Source organism: Mytilus californianus, unplaced genomic scaffold, assembly GCF_021869535.1.
Source record: "Mytilus californianus isolate M0D057914Y unplaced genomic scaffold, xbMytCali1.0.p SCAF_1, whole genome shotgun sequence".
NCBI lineage: Eukaryota > Metazoa > Mollusca > Bivalvia > Mytilida > Mytilidae > Mytilus > Mytilus californianus.
In genome coordinates, this window is record NW_026262581.1 from 29,563,134 (window position 1) to 29,579,535 (window position 16,402).

The window sequence follows — 16,402 nt, forward strand, 5'->3', positions numbered from 1 at the left end:
GTACAGAACATGTATCCATGGTTTGCTAATCTAAGCGTATAAATAAATGCTGTTCTTCAATCAGCATCGGCGGATCCAGAACTTTTCATAAGGGGGGCCCGCTGACTGACCTAAGAGGGGGCCCGCTCCAGTCATGCTTCAGTGATTCCCTATATAATCAACCAAATTTTTCCCACGAAAGGGGGAGCCCGGGCCATCCAGCCCCCATTCCCCCCCCCCCCCCCCCCCCGATCCGCCTATGATCAGATTGGTTTGATGAACGAGTTGAAATGTAATGTTAAGGTTTAATGTTTATAGCAAGTAGATGAAATTGGTTCTTTTTTACTGTTTATATATTCCTGCTTTTTTTTAACAAGTTTGTGAATACCAGATCATCCTGTATTCAGAAACGAAAGCTTTAAAACGAAAATCATTTATTACAATTGAATTGACATTTATGGACGTAAAACAGTTTTAATACAAAATAAATATTTTTCAACATCCAAATATATTAAATATTATATTAGTGTTTTTGATATCAGTAAACATCAACAACTATATATATAATTATGAATGATATGAGTTACAAGTATGAATAGATTATGCACGTTAAGTTGTGGCTGTCTTTGTTTCATTTGCAGGAGCACCCAGATTGACATTTGCAGTTTGTCGGACTATTACAATCACATCCACACACACAAGTACCTGAAAAATAATAAATACCCACTAAATGTAATTACTTTTTTGTGTACCACATTGAATCATGTTGTTTATTGTTTTGTACATAAATCAGGCCGTTAGTTTTCTCGTTTGAATTGTTTTTTATTTGTCATTTACACATGTATACACGAACACAGCAAGTTTTTGTTGTTTAACTTCTCTTCTGAAACGAAGTTTCAAGTCCAGGATATTCAGAATCAAACATTTGTTTTAATAATGACTCCCCTCCCCCTACTTTCCTTAATCAGGGCCTAAGCAAAAGAAATGAAACATATTTTATATCAGGACGATTTCGAAACAGTATCATAGGTATAAATAAAATGCTCCGCAGGGCGCAGCTTGATACGACCGCAGAGGTCGAACCCTGAACAGTTGGGGCAAGTATGGACACAACATTCAAGCTTGATACAGCTTTGCATTTGGATTGTGATTAAATATTTGACACAGCATAGGTTTCTGACACAGAATGAATGTGGTCTAAGAACTTAAAAATTTTAAATTGGACATTCGCCTATTATGGTCCAATATCCAAAATCTAAATACATGGTTAGATTCAGCATATCAAAGAACCCCAAGAATTCAATTTTTGATGAAATCAAACAAAGTTTAATTTTGGACCCTTTTGACCCCAATGTGGACAAAGTTGATAACGGGGCCCAAAAATCAAAAATCTAAATACATCCAGAAATCAACACCACTTTGATTATTTGAATATTATACTAAAGAAATCGGATACGGGTCACGGAAATTATATTGAAATGATAGGGAATTTAGAAAAAATGTCTGTTTTAACTTTGATTTAAGTGATAGACAGGTTGCCGGGGCAGAAAATAAATATACATAACAATATAAACCATTTAAACGAAATATAATGACTGGCGTTGCAAAAATCAAGGTTCCTGAGCTATTTTAAAAATCGAAGCGAGAGGCTTTTAACATTGCAGTATAAAATACAGGCTAAAATGGCTGAAACGTCAAATTTGCAAACTTCGTGTTGAAAATTGGCTAACAAGGTCATTAGAAATACAGGTTGCCGGGGTGAAACTTGAAACTTGAATGTCCAAAGAATAAGCAAGTCCAAACCTTGTATGTGTAGTCGTTGAACTCTAGGTTCCCACGTAAAGTTAAAATGCCCCTATTTCAAGAAGAATAAACTCACGAAAACACGAAAAATTCACTAAATTCGCGTTCATTGTTTTGATTTTGACCGCCTGACAACTTAACGGAAATATCAGAGTGATTATAAACAAGGACTCTGTGACGGGCAACTTATCGAATATCCGTGTTTTAAAGATTTTAATGCTACCAAGCCAGTCCAGTTCAAACTATTATCACGTGGTACAATTCTCATTTACATATTATGAATATTAATTAGCAAAAGTACTACTAATTTCTGGCTATGTTAGATTCAGCATATCGAAGAACCCCATATATTCAATTTTTGTTGAAATCAAACAAAGTTTAATTTTGGACCCCGATTTGGACCAACTTGAAAACTGGGCCCATAATCAAAAATCTAAATACATGTTTAGATTCAGCATATCAAAGAACCCTAAGAATTCAATTTTTGTTAAAATCAAACTAAGTTTAATTTTGGACCCTTTGGACCTTAATGTAGACCAATTTGAAAACAGAACCAAAAATTAAGAATCTAAATACACGGTTAGATTCGGCATATCAAAGAACCCCAATAATTCAATTTTTGATGAAATCAAACAAAGTTTAATTTTGGACCCTTTGGACCTCAATGTGGACCAATTTAAAAACGGGGCCCAAAATCCAATAAAATGCTCCGCAGGGCGCAGCTTGATACGACCGCAGAGGTCGAACCCTGAACAGTTGGGGCAAGTATGGACACAACATTCAAGCTTGATACAGCTTTGCATTTGGATTGTGATTAAATATTTGACACAGCATAGGTTTCTGACACAGAATGAATGTGGTCTAAGAACTTAAAAATTTTAAATTGGACATTCATCTATTATGGTCCAATATCCAAAATCTAAATACATGGTTAGATTCAGCATATCAAAGAACCCCAAGAATTCAATTTTTGATGAAATCAAACAAAGTTTAATTTTGGACCCTTTTGACCCCAATGTGGACAAAGTTGATAACGGGGCCCAAAAATCAAAATTCTAAATACATGGTTAGATTCAGCATATCAAAGAACCCCATATATTCAATTTTTGTTGAAATCAAACAAAGTTTAATTTTGGACCCCGATTTGGACCAACTTGAAAACTGGGCCCATAATCAAAATTCTAAATACATGTTTAGATTTAGCATATCAAAGAACCCTAAGAATTCAATTTTTGTTAAAATCAAACTAAGTTTAATTTTGGACCCTTTGGACCTTAATGTAGACCAATTTGAAAACGGAACCAAAAATTAAGAATCTAAATACACGGTTAGATTCGGCATTTCAAAGAACCCCAATAATTCAATTTTTGATGAAATCAAACAAAGTTTAATTTTGGACCCTTTGGACCTCAATGTGGACCAATTTAAAAACGGGGCCCAAAATCCAAAAACTAAATACATGGTTAAAGATTCAGCATATTAAAGAACCCCAAGAATTCAAGAATAAAACCCCATTGAAATTGGTCAAGAAATAAGCAATTTATACGAAGTATCTTCTTTTGCACAATACTGTGCAATTAAATATTTCTTGCTATTGCGCAATACTGTACAATTGACAATTTCTTGCTATTGCGCAATATTGTGCTATTGGATATTTCTTGCTATTGCGCAATACTGTTTAATTGAAGATTTCTTGGTATTGCACAATACTGTGCAATTGAAGATTTCTTGCTATTGTGCAATACTGTGCAATTGAAAATTTCTTGCTATTGCAAAAAAGGAAAAAAAGAAAAAAAGGAAAAAAAAAAAATCCCCCCCCCCAAATTTTTTAAACCCCCTTATGATTCATCACCCCCAAACTCAATCCCAGCCTTCCCTTTGTGGTATGGTACCTTGCAGTACAATTTCAGAGAGATCCATACACTTGAATACAAGTTATTGTCTGGAAACTAGAAAAATGTGTTTTTTGGCCCCAAATTCCTAAACGATTAAGGCAATTACTCCCAAAATCAAACCCAGCTTTCCCTTTGTGATATGGAACCTTGTAGTACAATTTCAGAAAGATCCATACACTTACACACAAGTTATTGTCATGAAACTAGAAAAATGCTTGTTTTTTGCCCCTTTTTTGCCCCTAATTCCTAAAATATTGACGCAATTACCCCCATCATCAATCCCAGCCTTCCCTTTGTGGTATGGTACCTTGCAGTACAATTTCAGAGAGATCCATACACTTGAACACAAGTTATTGTCTGGAAACTAGAAAAATGCTTATTTTTGGCCCCTTTTTGGCCCCCAATTCCTAAACGTTTCGGCAATTACCCCCAAACTCAATTCCAGCTTTCCCTTTGTGATATGGAACCTTGTAGTACAATTTCAAAAAGATTCATACACTTGCACACAAGTTATTGTCATGAAACTAGAAAAATGCTTGTTTTTTGCCCCTTTTTTGGCCCCTTATTCCTAAAATTTTGAGGCAATTAGCCCCAAAATCAATCCTAGCATTCCTTTTGTGATATGGAACCTTGTGGTACAATGTCAGAGAGATCCATACACTAACACACAAGTTATGTCTGGAAGTTACGAAAATGCTTATTTTTGGCCCCTTTTTGGCCCCTAATTCCTTTACTGTTGGTACCATAACCCCCAAAAATCAATCCCAACCTTCCTTTTGTGGTATTGAACCTTGTGGTAAAATTTCATAGAGATCCATTCACTTAAACTAAAGTTAGAGTGCGAAAACCAATGTGTCTTCGGACGACGCCAGACGACGCCGGACGACGACGACGACGACGACGACGACGCCAACGTCATACCAATATACGACCACAAAAAATTTTTTGCGGTCGTATAAAAAAACAAGCAAACAAATAAAATTATAATACGGTCAAATATTTCATCCAATAATACATTTATTTTTTACCTCCTAATTATGCAATTTAGAGCAGTTATTGAAAAGGGGGAAAACTGAAACTACTTGGTTTTTTTTTGGTTTTTTTTTGTAAAATTGCAACATGATTAATTATAAGTTGCTATATATGTACAATTATAAGTACATAATCCTACATCATATCGATACTCTTTGCTTATATGATGGCATTGGACAAGGTAATGCCTTCAATGATTGTTTATGACGTCTTAACACTAAATCAGTTTGATGTGTACTTATTGATATTGTAGTCTAGGAGAACAAGTCATACCACATCTTATTATATTTGTGTTAAAATTCAAATTATGAAATAAAATGGATATCTAAAAAAAGGCTGTAAATATGAACAAACCTGAACAATTGCAAACAACTTTACACCCGGAACATCCACAGCCACTTGCACATTTGCAGGCGTCTCCACATTGACAACATTTCCCGCTGCATCCTGTACCACAGATACACACGTTTGCTACACATAAAGTAAAAGCCGAAATATTAGTGATTTCAGGTGACTCACAATCATTCTTTAAACTTTCACTTGTATTACATGAATGGCAAACTTTTGATAATCTTTAGCAGGCGGTTTACCTTAATACTCAAGATTATGATTATTGCATGCAAATAATCAACACAATCCAGGTAAGTTGAACGAGCATTTGATTTTCGGAAAGGGCCAGGAGCATTTTGAAAATAAATATTCTACCCTGGTAAGGCCTTGGGAAACACTAAGTGTGGATAGCAACAGATGAAAATGGATATTCAGTCCATGAAAACCCTTCTGACCTCCCCATGAATAATGAATATTTGTCCTTTATGCGTAGCAGTAATTAATTAGTGAAGCAGGTAAAAGGAGAGGAAACGGAGGACAAAATAAATAGAAGAGTGTACAATTGTATTTTCATCTCTATTTTCCAACTTCTTACGTATAATACTTATCTCACATTTCATATTGATAACAAAATTTTCTTAATTCTGGATTATAAAATAACAAATATCAATATCTCCTCTTCCCGGCAGTAATTATAGAACACATTTTGAATAAAATCTTTGATTTGTCAATAATAACCTAAATTAACTGGTTAACATTTTGTTAGACACAATATACATAATATTTTTTTTTCAATAATCACCACATATTATATGTTTTATATATGTAAGCTACTTACTTTCAATGCAGTTACAAGTCATTTTATTCGTTTCAGTTTGTCTGCTTAATATGATATAAAATAGATTGGTTGTTTTCTGGTAGTATGCCGATTTTTATATAATTATCTGAGAAAATTTCGTGTGCAAAAACTATGTTATTTGAGGTTCGACATAGTGTATACTATGTCATATGTCATAATCAACATTTTTGTCTAGCTTAACTTAACAAAGACTTGGTTTAAATCAGTGAAAAACATATAATCGACTTACATCATTCTACATTTTATTTGTACTTAATTCTTAATGTATATTTACATTTTATAAACACAATGTATGTCGAACAACATATAAACCCTTCTTGAGAGCCTCATGTCGAAACCCATATTTTACTGCGTCATAACATAGTAATTAGATTGAATCGGAATTTTGCACACGGTTTATGTCAGGTGATGTTTTGCACACAGCAAAATATTTCTATTTTTATACTTTCTGGCATGTTGCCATACATATTTATGAATCAGCTATGTTAAATTATGTCAAAGTCACATTTAATACGAGGAACGATTAAAATATTCATCCTACACTGACATATGTACGAGCCGTTATCAGTAATAATCAGTGGCGGATCCAGAGGGGGAGTAGATGGCGTACGCCCCCCCCCCCTTTTTGCTTGCACTTTTTTTTTTTTTTTTTTTTTGTAAAATGATTAATCAGACTAGACTTCGTGAACTTTGCCATTTCCCGTGTATTTAATTTTTATGCGACAATTCTTTACTTGTAAAGATATTTTTCGCTCGTATTTACTGTAATATATTATTGATTATGTCAAAGTCATGTGATTCTCTACTTTGGAGTTGACCAGTTCGTCGGAAAAAAACGTCACTCAGTCATTTTGAAATTCAAATTACAGTAACACATTGCTTAGGCTGAGGATGAAAAGCATGACGCCTTCAAAGCGACAAAGTATTGAGCAAGAACGTATTGACTTCTATTTCACAATTCCACCCAACAGAGAGTAATACTCTATAACACTCTCATGAAAAAAAAGTTCCACAGCAATATTATTTACCTACGAAAACATGTTTAACCCCACACTCCCCAGCCCATTAATAACACTGCTGAATAGTGATCCCCAATCAGTAAGCTCTAGATATAGATTTAAAGTCTAAGGTACGGACCATTTGATCTGAGGGGGGAATCTGAGATATTTTAGAGAAAAAATTCTTACCCTGATTTTTGCCATAAACAAAAATTCTGGCCTGGATTGTCCACGTTTTTGCTATTAGAAAAAAATATTTTCAACAGAATTATTTAGCATTAAATGAACATGATGAATAAAAAACGGGCGTAATTTTTTTTTTTTTTGGGGGGGGGGGGGGGGGGGTTGCATGTGAATCCCATATCTGACCGGAATGTCTGTTTCGCCGAACTGATATACTGAATACTTTTTTCAAGGCCCGACTGCAACCTGCCTGCTGGGTGTGGCCTATATGTCTCCCTGTGTCGACCGTCATTCACAACTTCATTGTCATTTCCGACTAATTCGTAGCCTTTGGTTGATTTGGAACCCCTCACTTCCCTTGTTCGGTAAAACATTTCAACCAAACATTTGGATGAAAACTGCTTGTTTGTCTTTCTTCGTGTCAGTCGTATTGTAAATTTCATTGAATAGCCGTATATCTTGTTTACAACAAGAAATCTGTGAGGTTATGCTAACTAACCATACAACAAACGAGAATTTTCCATGTACATTTTTACTGACAAATCCCACATCAAATATATTAATTAGTACATAGCTTTGGATCCATCCAATCATTTCATAATAGACAATTGATGGAGATAATACGGCACCAGAAATGTCCAACCTCTACACTTTAACTATAAAATGCATTTAACACTTATTTTATGTTTTTTAGCCAAAAAAAGGTCCAAAATTTTTTTTCGCCTAGCTCCGCTCGACAAACTTCCCCCCATTCCAAAATCCTCGATCCGCCCCTGATAATATGGGCCATGAGAATTATAGTTGAATATAAAATGGTTGAATCAGTTGAACATTTTAATATCTAACATAAATCTATACGGGAGTATTTCAAAGTTAAGTATCAAAAACCTAAATACGACTACAGGCGCTATGGACATCTTTGTGTTTTAAATAAAGGCAACAGTAGTATACCGCTGTTCGAAAGTCATAAATCGATTGAGAGAAAATATATACGGGTAACAAACTAAAACTGAGGTACAGCCCTTGGATAGTGTTTAATTCCCCCCAAAAAACGTGTACGGTGTAATGGTGTATGGCATATGGTGCAATGGTATAATGTGTATGGTGCTATGGTGTATGGTGTAAGGGGAATGGTGTGATTGTTTAACGTGTATATAAAGTGTGGTTATCAATGTTTAAAACTATGCAAAATATTAATAAGAACTGATTTTTAATTTTATACATTAATTTACAATATCGTGATCAAAATTCGTTTTTAAAATAAATCAATAATTTTGTAGTCGCACGCTTTCTTTGAAATTAAATTGCATTATGGGTAATTTCAGATGGTGTAGATAGAATGTGTAAGGTGTATGGTGCAAAGGTGTAACGTGTATGGTGTAATGGCACAGGGTGTATGGTGAAATGGTGTATGGTGAATTGTGTATGGTACGTGTTAGTGGGAAGTTTACACCATCCAAATACTGTAAACACATCAACTATAAAAGGAAAACAACGAAACAACATAAACACTGAAGTGCAACAAAAAACCAAAACGACAATGCAAAACACACAGAAACAAACTACAAGATAACAACTGCCATTTTCCTGACTTGGTACAGGACATTATAAGAAAGCCAAACCTCGCGCTTTGATGGCAATGTTAAATATAACACCAAAATGACAACATTACATGACAGGACTACAGTACAAATAAATGCAAGAACATTCAGGACAGAGAAATACACAAATAACCATTACAATAGGACATTTCGACATGCTAATAGTTATCAAATATACCAGGCTAATAATTTAATACACCATACAAGCGTTTCGTCTACGTAAGTCTCACCAGTGACGCTCAGATCAAAATAGTAAAGAAAATTAAAGCCAAACAAGTAGAAAGTTGAAGAGCATTGATGACCCAAATTCCTAAAAAGTTGTGCCAAATACGGCTAAGGTTATCTATGCCTTGGATAAGAAAATCCTTAGTATTTAGTAATTAATTTTTTTTTAGTATATATTTTTTTAATATTCTTACTCAATTTCACTCATTTTAGCTCTTATCAATACCATGTTGCAATGTCAGTAGTTTATATATGCCGTTTTGTGCTGGTGTGGCATAAAACCCTTACTACAGCTGAATGATTAGTCGTGTGTTAAGACCAACTGCACAAGACATCTATGTCAAACCAATGTACAGTTTTCTTTAATTTTGACAGTTTTTATTCTTTACATTATACAAGTGTGAACACAGATCAGTGTGGATAGTATGTTTGGATGTTTGACAGTGTTTTCTGACAAAAGGAGTTCTCTGGTTTTTCCCATAGGGTTCTATATTATTAACTGTGTTGCACAATGACAGCAAACCTGAGCATAAGGAGTACTTTTTTTTTAATATTTAGTTTTTTATGTTCAAGACGGTCATGGAAGAGACACTAATTGCATTGACTACCAAATTATTATGATAGAATATGTTCCACATCTTTGATTTTGGATACATTTTGTAGCTAGGAGAGGAACACATATTAGGTTCAATTGTTCATGATGAGATTTTTTTATATGGGAGATGGTATCTGAGAACATGTATTTGAGTTCTATTAGTATGGTTCTATTTATGTTACTTTGTGTTGGATCTTCCCAGTATCACAAGTAAAAAAGTTCCTTTATATGTCAAAATTGTTTCTCAGATTAGAAGACATTTACCGGTTATGGTTTTAAGTTATGACAATGTCTGACATGATGCTTGGGGCTAGATGAGCTAGAAAGTAAACTTCTGTTTAATTTTTTATTAATTCTTCGAAAATTTCTTCTCCAAAGCCTGGTGAAATCAAAAAAAAGTTTTGACCAGTATGGTAAATGATATCAACAAAAGAACCTTTGTGAGCATGCTTCAAAGACTCATAACTGCTACATAAGTCATCTGACAAAATTTCTGGTGGATATGAACATCTACTTAATATGTCTAAATATCTAAAAAGTTATGGTATTCAAAATGAAAAAGGTATTGCAAAAATATTCTTGTTTTTAATTTTTTTATATATATATATGGATACAAATATAAGTGATACAAGTACAGTAAGGTCGTTTCGTTGTGGTATGAAAGTGCAGTAAAACATTTACTGTTAACTCACGCAAATTAAGAAATAAACAAATGAATGATAAATGTTGAACAATGAAATATTATTTTAGAAATCAATTACCGGTAGGCCAGATAGGCCTTATGAATTTTGTTCTTTTTTTTTATTAACATACTGAATGACCATTTACACTCAGAACTGCATCCTCAGTAGGCAGTACAGATGTATAAAAAAAAGTGTAACAAAACCACCTATCATCATAATGATATTGCTAGTAGCATGAGTAGCATTGTTTGGTAAATTTGTGTTTTTTTTCAATTTGGCTTCTAGACAAAAAATGTTTGAATCAAATCTAAATAATTATAGAATAACTAATCGAAGAATTCAAATAGAGAAAAATATTCAACAAGTGACCGAACAACACATTAATTCACGAATGCGCGTAGCGCATGAGTTAATTATCAGTGTTGTTCGGTCACAAGTTGAATATTTTTCGATATTTGAATTCTTTGATTAGTTATTCTTTTTATTACATTGGCATATGGTCTTTTTTCTGAAATTAAACTAGAATATGTAAGGAACTATATCTTTTTCTAAGCATTCACAATTTGTTTTGATCCGACGTCATGACAACGCATATTGTTGTATGACGTCAGAGGAGTGAAATAACCACGTTTATTTCACATGTGAAATTATCGGTTTTTATTTCACTGGGAAATCAATGTAATTCATTGCAACCAATGTAATAAAATGCTTTAATCTCCCCATTACTACTTACATTGTACAGAGAATAGATACTACTTTGACAACTCCTTAGGCAGATGAGAGTTGTCTGTCAAATCTTTATTTCACAAAGAATGAAATGCATAACAATAAACTGAGCTCAGAGCAAAGCACTATAATAATACACTTAGACAAAGAGCTCAATCCAGTGAAATACTTTGTACTACAGGTCCTTCATGAACATCAATCCACCATAACCACATCTCACAAACATGCCATACCACATGGATGGATCAGAAGTCCTGAAAAGGAATTTTTTTATCATATTTTCAGTATATACACCGGTTAAAACTTCACAAATTTGTGGTATTATCATTCTGTATCTAGCAAGTAACAATCGCTTCATGCACAAATTGATATAGGTTGAGTGCCCCTCTGTCGGAAATAAGAACATACCTCCACCTATAATCTTAGTTAACAGTTGAAGAATCATTCAAAACTATAAAATGTTATGAGACTTCGTCAGTGTCTATTTACCATCACCACTGAATCAATAATATATGTATACATAGTGTAATGATCTACAAATTAACCCCCCCCCCCCCCCCCCCCCTGTCACGAAATAGAAGTTCCTTCATAATGTAAGTTCCAAGTGGCAGAAATATTCTGTAATATTACTTCCATTTGAACAAATATTACAGAATTTGTTCCTTACCGAATAAAGGTTATAGAATATTTGTTCCAACAGGAACATATATTTTGAGATTGTTTATAACAAAGTTTCCACTGGAACTTCTGTTAGGTGGGACAAATATTTGTTGACACCCCCCTCCCCCTTTTTTTATATTACAAGGGTTTGTGCGAGTTAATTTACACATTACTTATACCAACGTAACATATGTTACAGTTAATGGTATTGTTCATTTACATATAAATATTTGGTATATGAGATTGGTAAATTTAAGCACAAGTGGACGAGTCAACATACACATTTTGCATACGAGAAGTGGGAAGTCTCATGGTTTGAGTGTATTTCTTTTGTTTAAGCACATGACAGTTGCTTCAGAGGTTTTACGTCGGTTGGATGGTACCCGGTCGTTCCGTCCCCAAACCGATCCGGCCCCAAGTCGATCCGGCCCAAAGTCGATCCGTCCCAAGTCGATCCGGCCCACGTCGATCCGTCCCTACGTCGATCCGGCCCCATAATAAAATATGAATAAACTAAATTGACTTTGGAGGATTTTATGACAAATTTTAACAGTATAAATGGAATTTGTAAAAAGTATCGATGATGAATGACAACAGGTAAGTGAAGTATTGGAGTACCAGTCAAAGAATTATTTTGAATCGATACGAAAATGAGTGTGATTGTGTCTGTTTGTATAGCAGCTTCAACATATTAATATGAAGTTATTTTCCATGATAACTTTGAATGTCATGGCGATTTTTATTTTATTTAATTCACACACAGAATAGCTAAATAAATATTTACAGTCCAATGGAACCTATAAAATTGACAATGACTTGTCACGTTTAATCAAATCATTAGTCTATAATTGGTTTGTTTTTTTCAAAAAGAGGGACGAAAGATACCAGAGGGACAGTCAAACAAACTAACAACGCCATGGCCAAAAATAAAAAGACAAACAGACAAATAATAGTACAGATGACACAACATAGAAAACTAAAGACTAAGCAACAGGAACCCCACCAAAAACTGGGGGTGATCTCAGGTGCTCCGGAAGGGTAAGCAGATCCTGCTCCACATGTGGCACCCGTCGTGTTGCTTATGTTATTACAAATCCGGTAAATAGTCTAATTCGGTAAGTCACATTCGTGAAAAGGGAAGGGTATTGTAGTTGCGACATAAGGAACATATCCGATATCATCTGTGAAACGGTTATTCCATAACGGTCAACCAACTCGTGATGGCGTCCGTAAAATTTACGAAGGGATGATTTCAACTTTATCATTTGGAACTCTTGGCTTAATAGCTTCCTTGTGAGCAGCAATCCTCTATCAAGGAAATCATGATAGGAAACACAAGCCCGGGAATATCGTATCAATTGGGAGATATATACTCCGTATGCAGGCGCTGCTGGAATGTTGCTACACAATTGTGTGATGATTGTGAACTAAGGTAATGCCACTCGTAATCACTTAATTCAATCAAATCCTGATTGATTAAAGTTACGTAATCAACAAGGTCTTTATAGTTTGATCTTTTGTTTGGTGTTATGTGTTATAATAATTAATTGTATTTTTTTTTTCAGGTAACATCAGAGGCTTCTATAACACATGTTTTTTTTTTTATAATATCGAATATAGCCAATATATTTTTTTAAAGTTGCCACTTTGAACATTGCTCACACTGAAGTGCATGCTGCCGGGGTCTAACATGTTGGTCACATACCACGCAAGGAAAAGCCATCGTGATATTAGAAGCAAAAGCATTCTGTCTCCTCTTTTATAGGAAGGATTCGGCAAATCAAACAACATTTCTCAATTTGAGAAGTTTTAAGAACTTAAAACAAAAACAAAGTTTGTATGTATCAGCTTGGGGATCGGCTTGTACCGTTGTGTATGTAACTATTTGTTATTACACAGGATGAAAGACTTGTTAAGATTACAGTCAATTGAAAGAAATGCTAATTACTACTGATTAATGTTGAGGTTTGTTGATTGTACTAAATTCTGTTATATACGTTTTTATTATAATTATACCCAATAATCTTGAAAGCGTGTAATGAAAACATAATCAACATAGTTGTTTTATACTCATCTAAAGAAAATATTTGTCAAAGGCCATTTGTTTTTACCGTACAACTTTTACATTATAATAAAATTCATAAACAATTAATATATATCTTTAATTTTATTCCTTATAAATATATTTTTTTATTGGGCCGGATCGACTTTAATTATGGGCCGGATCGACGTTGGGCCGGATCGACGTGGGACGGATCGACTTGGGCCGGATCGACGTGGGGCCGGATCGACATGAAAGCGGTTGGATTTGTTCTGGTCTTACCTTTTTAGCATGTCAAGATTTCATTTTATTTCAAATTGTTGTCTTATCGGTCAATGTTTACAAACTCCTGATGTACAAAATACCATTGAGGATGTGTATTCGAAAGTTGACTTTGCGCATGTGCGTACATGGTTAAAATAGAATAAAAATCTGCGAGGCTCGAAATGGGGGAATTTATCCTGATTCTGTATTTGGTGATAGTTTTCAATGAAATAAAGTTTATTTAAGATTTATTTAACGGAAGTTAAATAATTTTCATAGAATAAAGAAGTAACATGTCTTTGAGATGAAAATACGAGATTCTGATTGTTACCCAAGAGATGGTGGGTTTCGCGCCACTCTTAGCTGTAGCTATGGGGACACTATGGGGATAGCTAAATTTTAGCAACTGCTATAGCTACATAGCTGAGGTATAAAAGCAAGAGCGGGAGACTTTTGCGAGGTTCTGGGATCTGACAGGCAAAGAGGAAAGAACGTACGACAAAAACTTCCAGATATTTGCAAAAAGAAAAGGTACAGAGAAAATTTATTTTATTTTATATAAAAGTTAGATATATATAGAGCTTACTTAAGTTTTGCAATTGCTTTATAGTACTGAGGTGATTCTCACAATTGATTGCATTTTTTAAGGAAAAACAAGCTGTTCAGGACAGGACATTTTTATTTAATATTCAAAAAAGTTCTAGTCGGACATGATTCCGATAAGAGAACATTCACGTATGTACATATACGGGGTTAATCCTGGTATAAAGATTTATTCCAAGACTTGCATACCGGGTTGAAACTCGACGATTCAAGGCAGAGTAACCCGTTCTGAGAAGACGGATTCATGGTTAAAGTAAAGAAAAGACAACTAAAGAACGAATTAACTTTATTGTAACGCTTAAAAATCCTGTCATAAAAAAAGTAACATTAGTAGTTCACTAAATTTAATCATCTATTATATACATGTATTACATTATTCCTCGGTTAAGTAACGTATGTTTTTCCCATCCCATGAACAAACTTCATTTTTATTAGTATAGATATATGTGTCACGTACACGCTACCCAAACCCGTGAAAATATATAAGACTAAAATTGACTACGGCCTTTACTCAACCTTCATTCCTCAAGTCGATGTTCAATTCTTACTTCATAATAAAATAATGATTCCAAATCTACGACCAATGAAATACCCCTCTAATAGACTAGCCGCAATGAAATCACAGTTTTCTTAAATGGTAGGTGGAACCCAAAACTCTAAAAATTTTAAACAAAATATTTTTAATCTTGCAAATACATGTAATAATAATTCTTCTCAATAATTCGCTATATTTTTTTTTTTATTTTGTCTATTGTTCGAGACTGTATATTGATCTCTAGATGTCTTTCAATTGGTGTTGGGTTGATGTCTTATTGTTGCACATGCAATATATCGACGTGGGATTTGTTTATATAAATAACAACTATTCTCTTAAATTCAAATAAAATGGATGTAAGAAATTATAGGCAACCATATCACCTTCAAAATGGGGAAAACACCATACTGTATATTCGGCTGTAAAAGAGCCCATCATGTTTCTATTGCGATACAGTTTTAAACTTTATATTGATAAGATTCAAGATTTATTACAAAACCTTTCAAGACATCATAATTATTTTGATTTGTTCTGTCGATTGATAGTGGTATAAGGACTGGAATGAGATCAAATATATATAGATCTGCTCAACAGTTTCAAGTTAAATCAGTTGTAGTAGGTTGTTTGAAGTTTGGAGCATATTCAAATTTGAACATCTTTTTCAGGTCTGCAATCAATATAAAAAATCAGAATATGTGGTATGATTGCCAATGAGACAACTATCCACAGAGGTTCAAATATCAAAGCAATTATAGGCAACCATACAGCCTTCAAAAATGAGGAAAACAGTCCTGACATGTAAAGTATTCAACAATTCAATTGAGAAAAGTAATCGCCTGATTTACAACTAACCCCCCCTCCTCCCCCCCCCCCCCCCCCCCCCCCCCGAAATAAAAAAGTTGTTAAAAAGGAAAAAAGAAGATGTAGCCTTTTTAACTTATAGAGGGGGAGGGGATTCATTACATTCGGAACAACTTTTCAAAAAGGATGGATTCATATAATCAAAGCACCAAGGGCGCTATATATAGGCAGTTAATTAAATAAACTGTTATCACAGAGATATGTCTCGCCTTTTTGTAATTTTGATAATGCAAATGTTGAAATTAAAATAGCAATACTTTAACATGTAAGTTATGCAAATATTCAAAGTCGATGAACCATGACTGAAGGTACATGGCTAAACAATCTCCATGGAATGAGATGTGCCAATGCTAATTCAACTGCATACTAGTATCAAATACCATTGACTTATTCTAAGTCGTTCCCTTTAAACAAACCTAAACACAAACATTAACTTGTAAACTATGTAAAAGTTTCAAAGTCGATGAACCATGATCAGTGGTGGGACTATATAATCTCCATGGAAACGATGATTGCAAATGCCAATAAA

The 16,402-nt window shown here is 34.1% G+C and overlaps 1 long non-coding RNA gene across 1 annotated transcript; it reads right to left on the minus strand.

Annotated features, from left to right (window-relative positions):
• Positions 1 to 662: 662 nt before the first annotated feature.
• LOC127701467 (uncharacterized) lies at positions 663 to 11,023 on the minus strand. The gene is made up of 3 exons (XR_007982049.1): positions 10,917 to 11,023; positions 5,064 to 5,180; positions 663 to 684 (listed from the first exon to the last, which is right to left on the minus strand). It is a non-coding gene; the product is annotated as an uncharacterized LOC127701467 (long non-coding RNA).
• Positions 11,024 to 16,402: the final 5,379 nt, after the last annotated feature.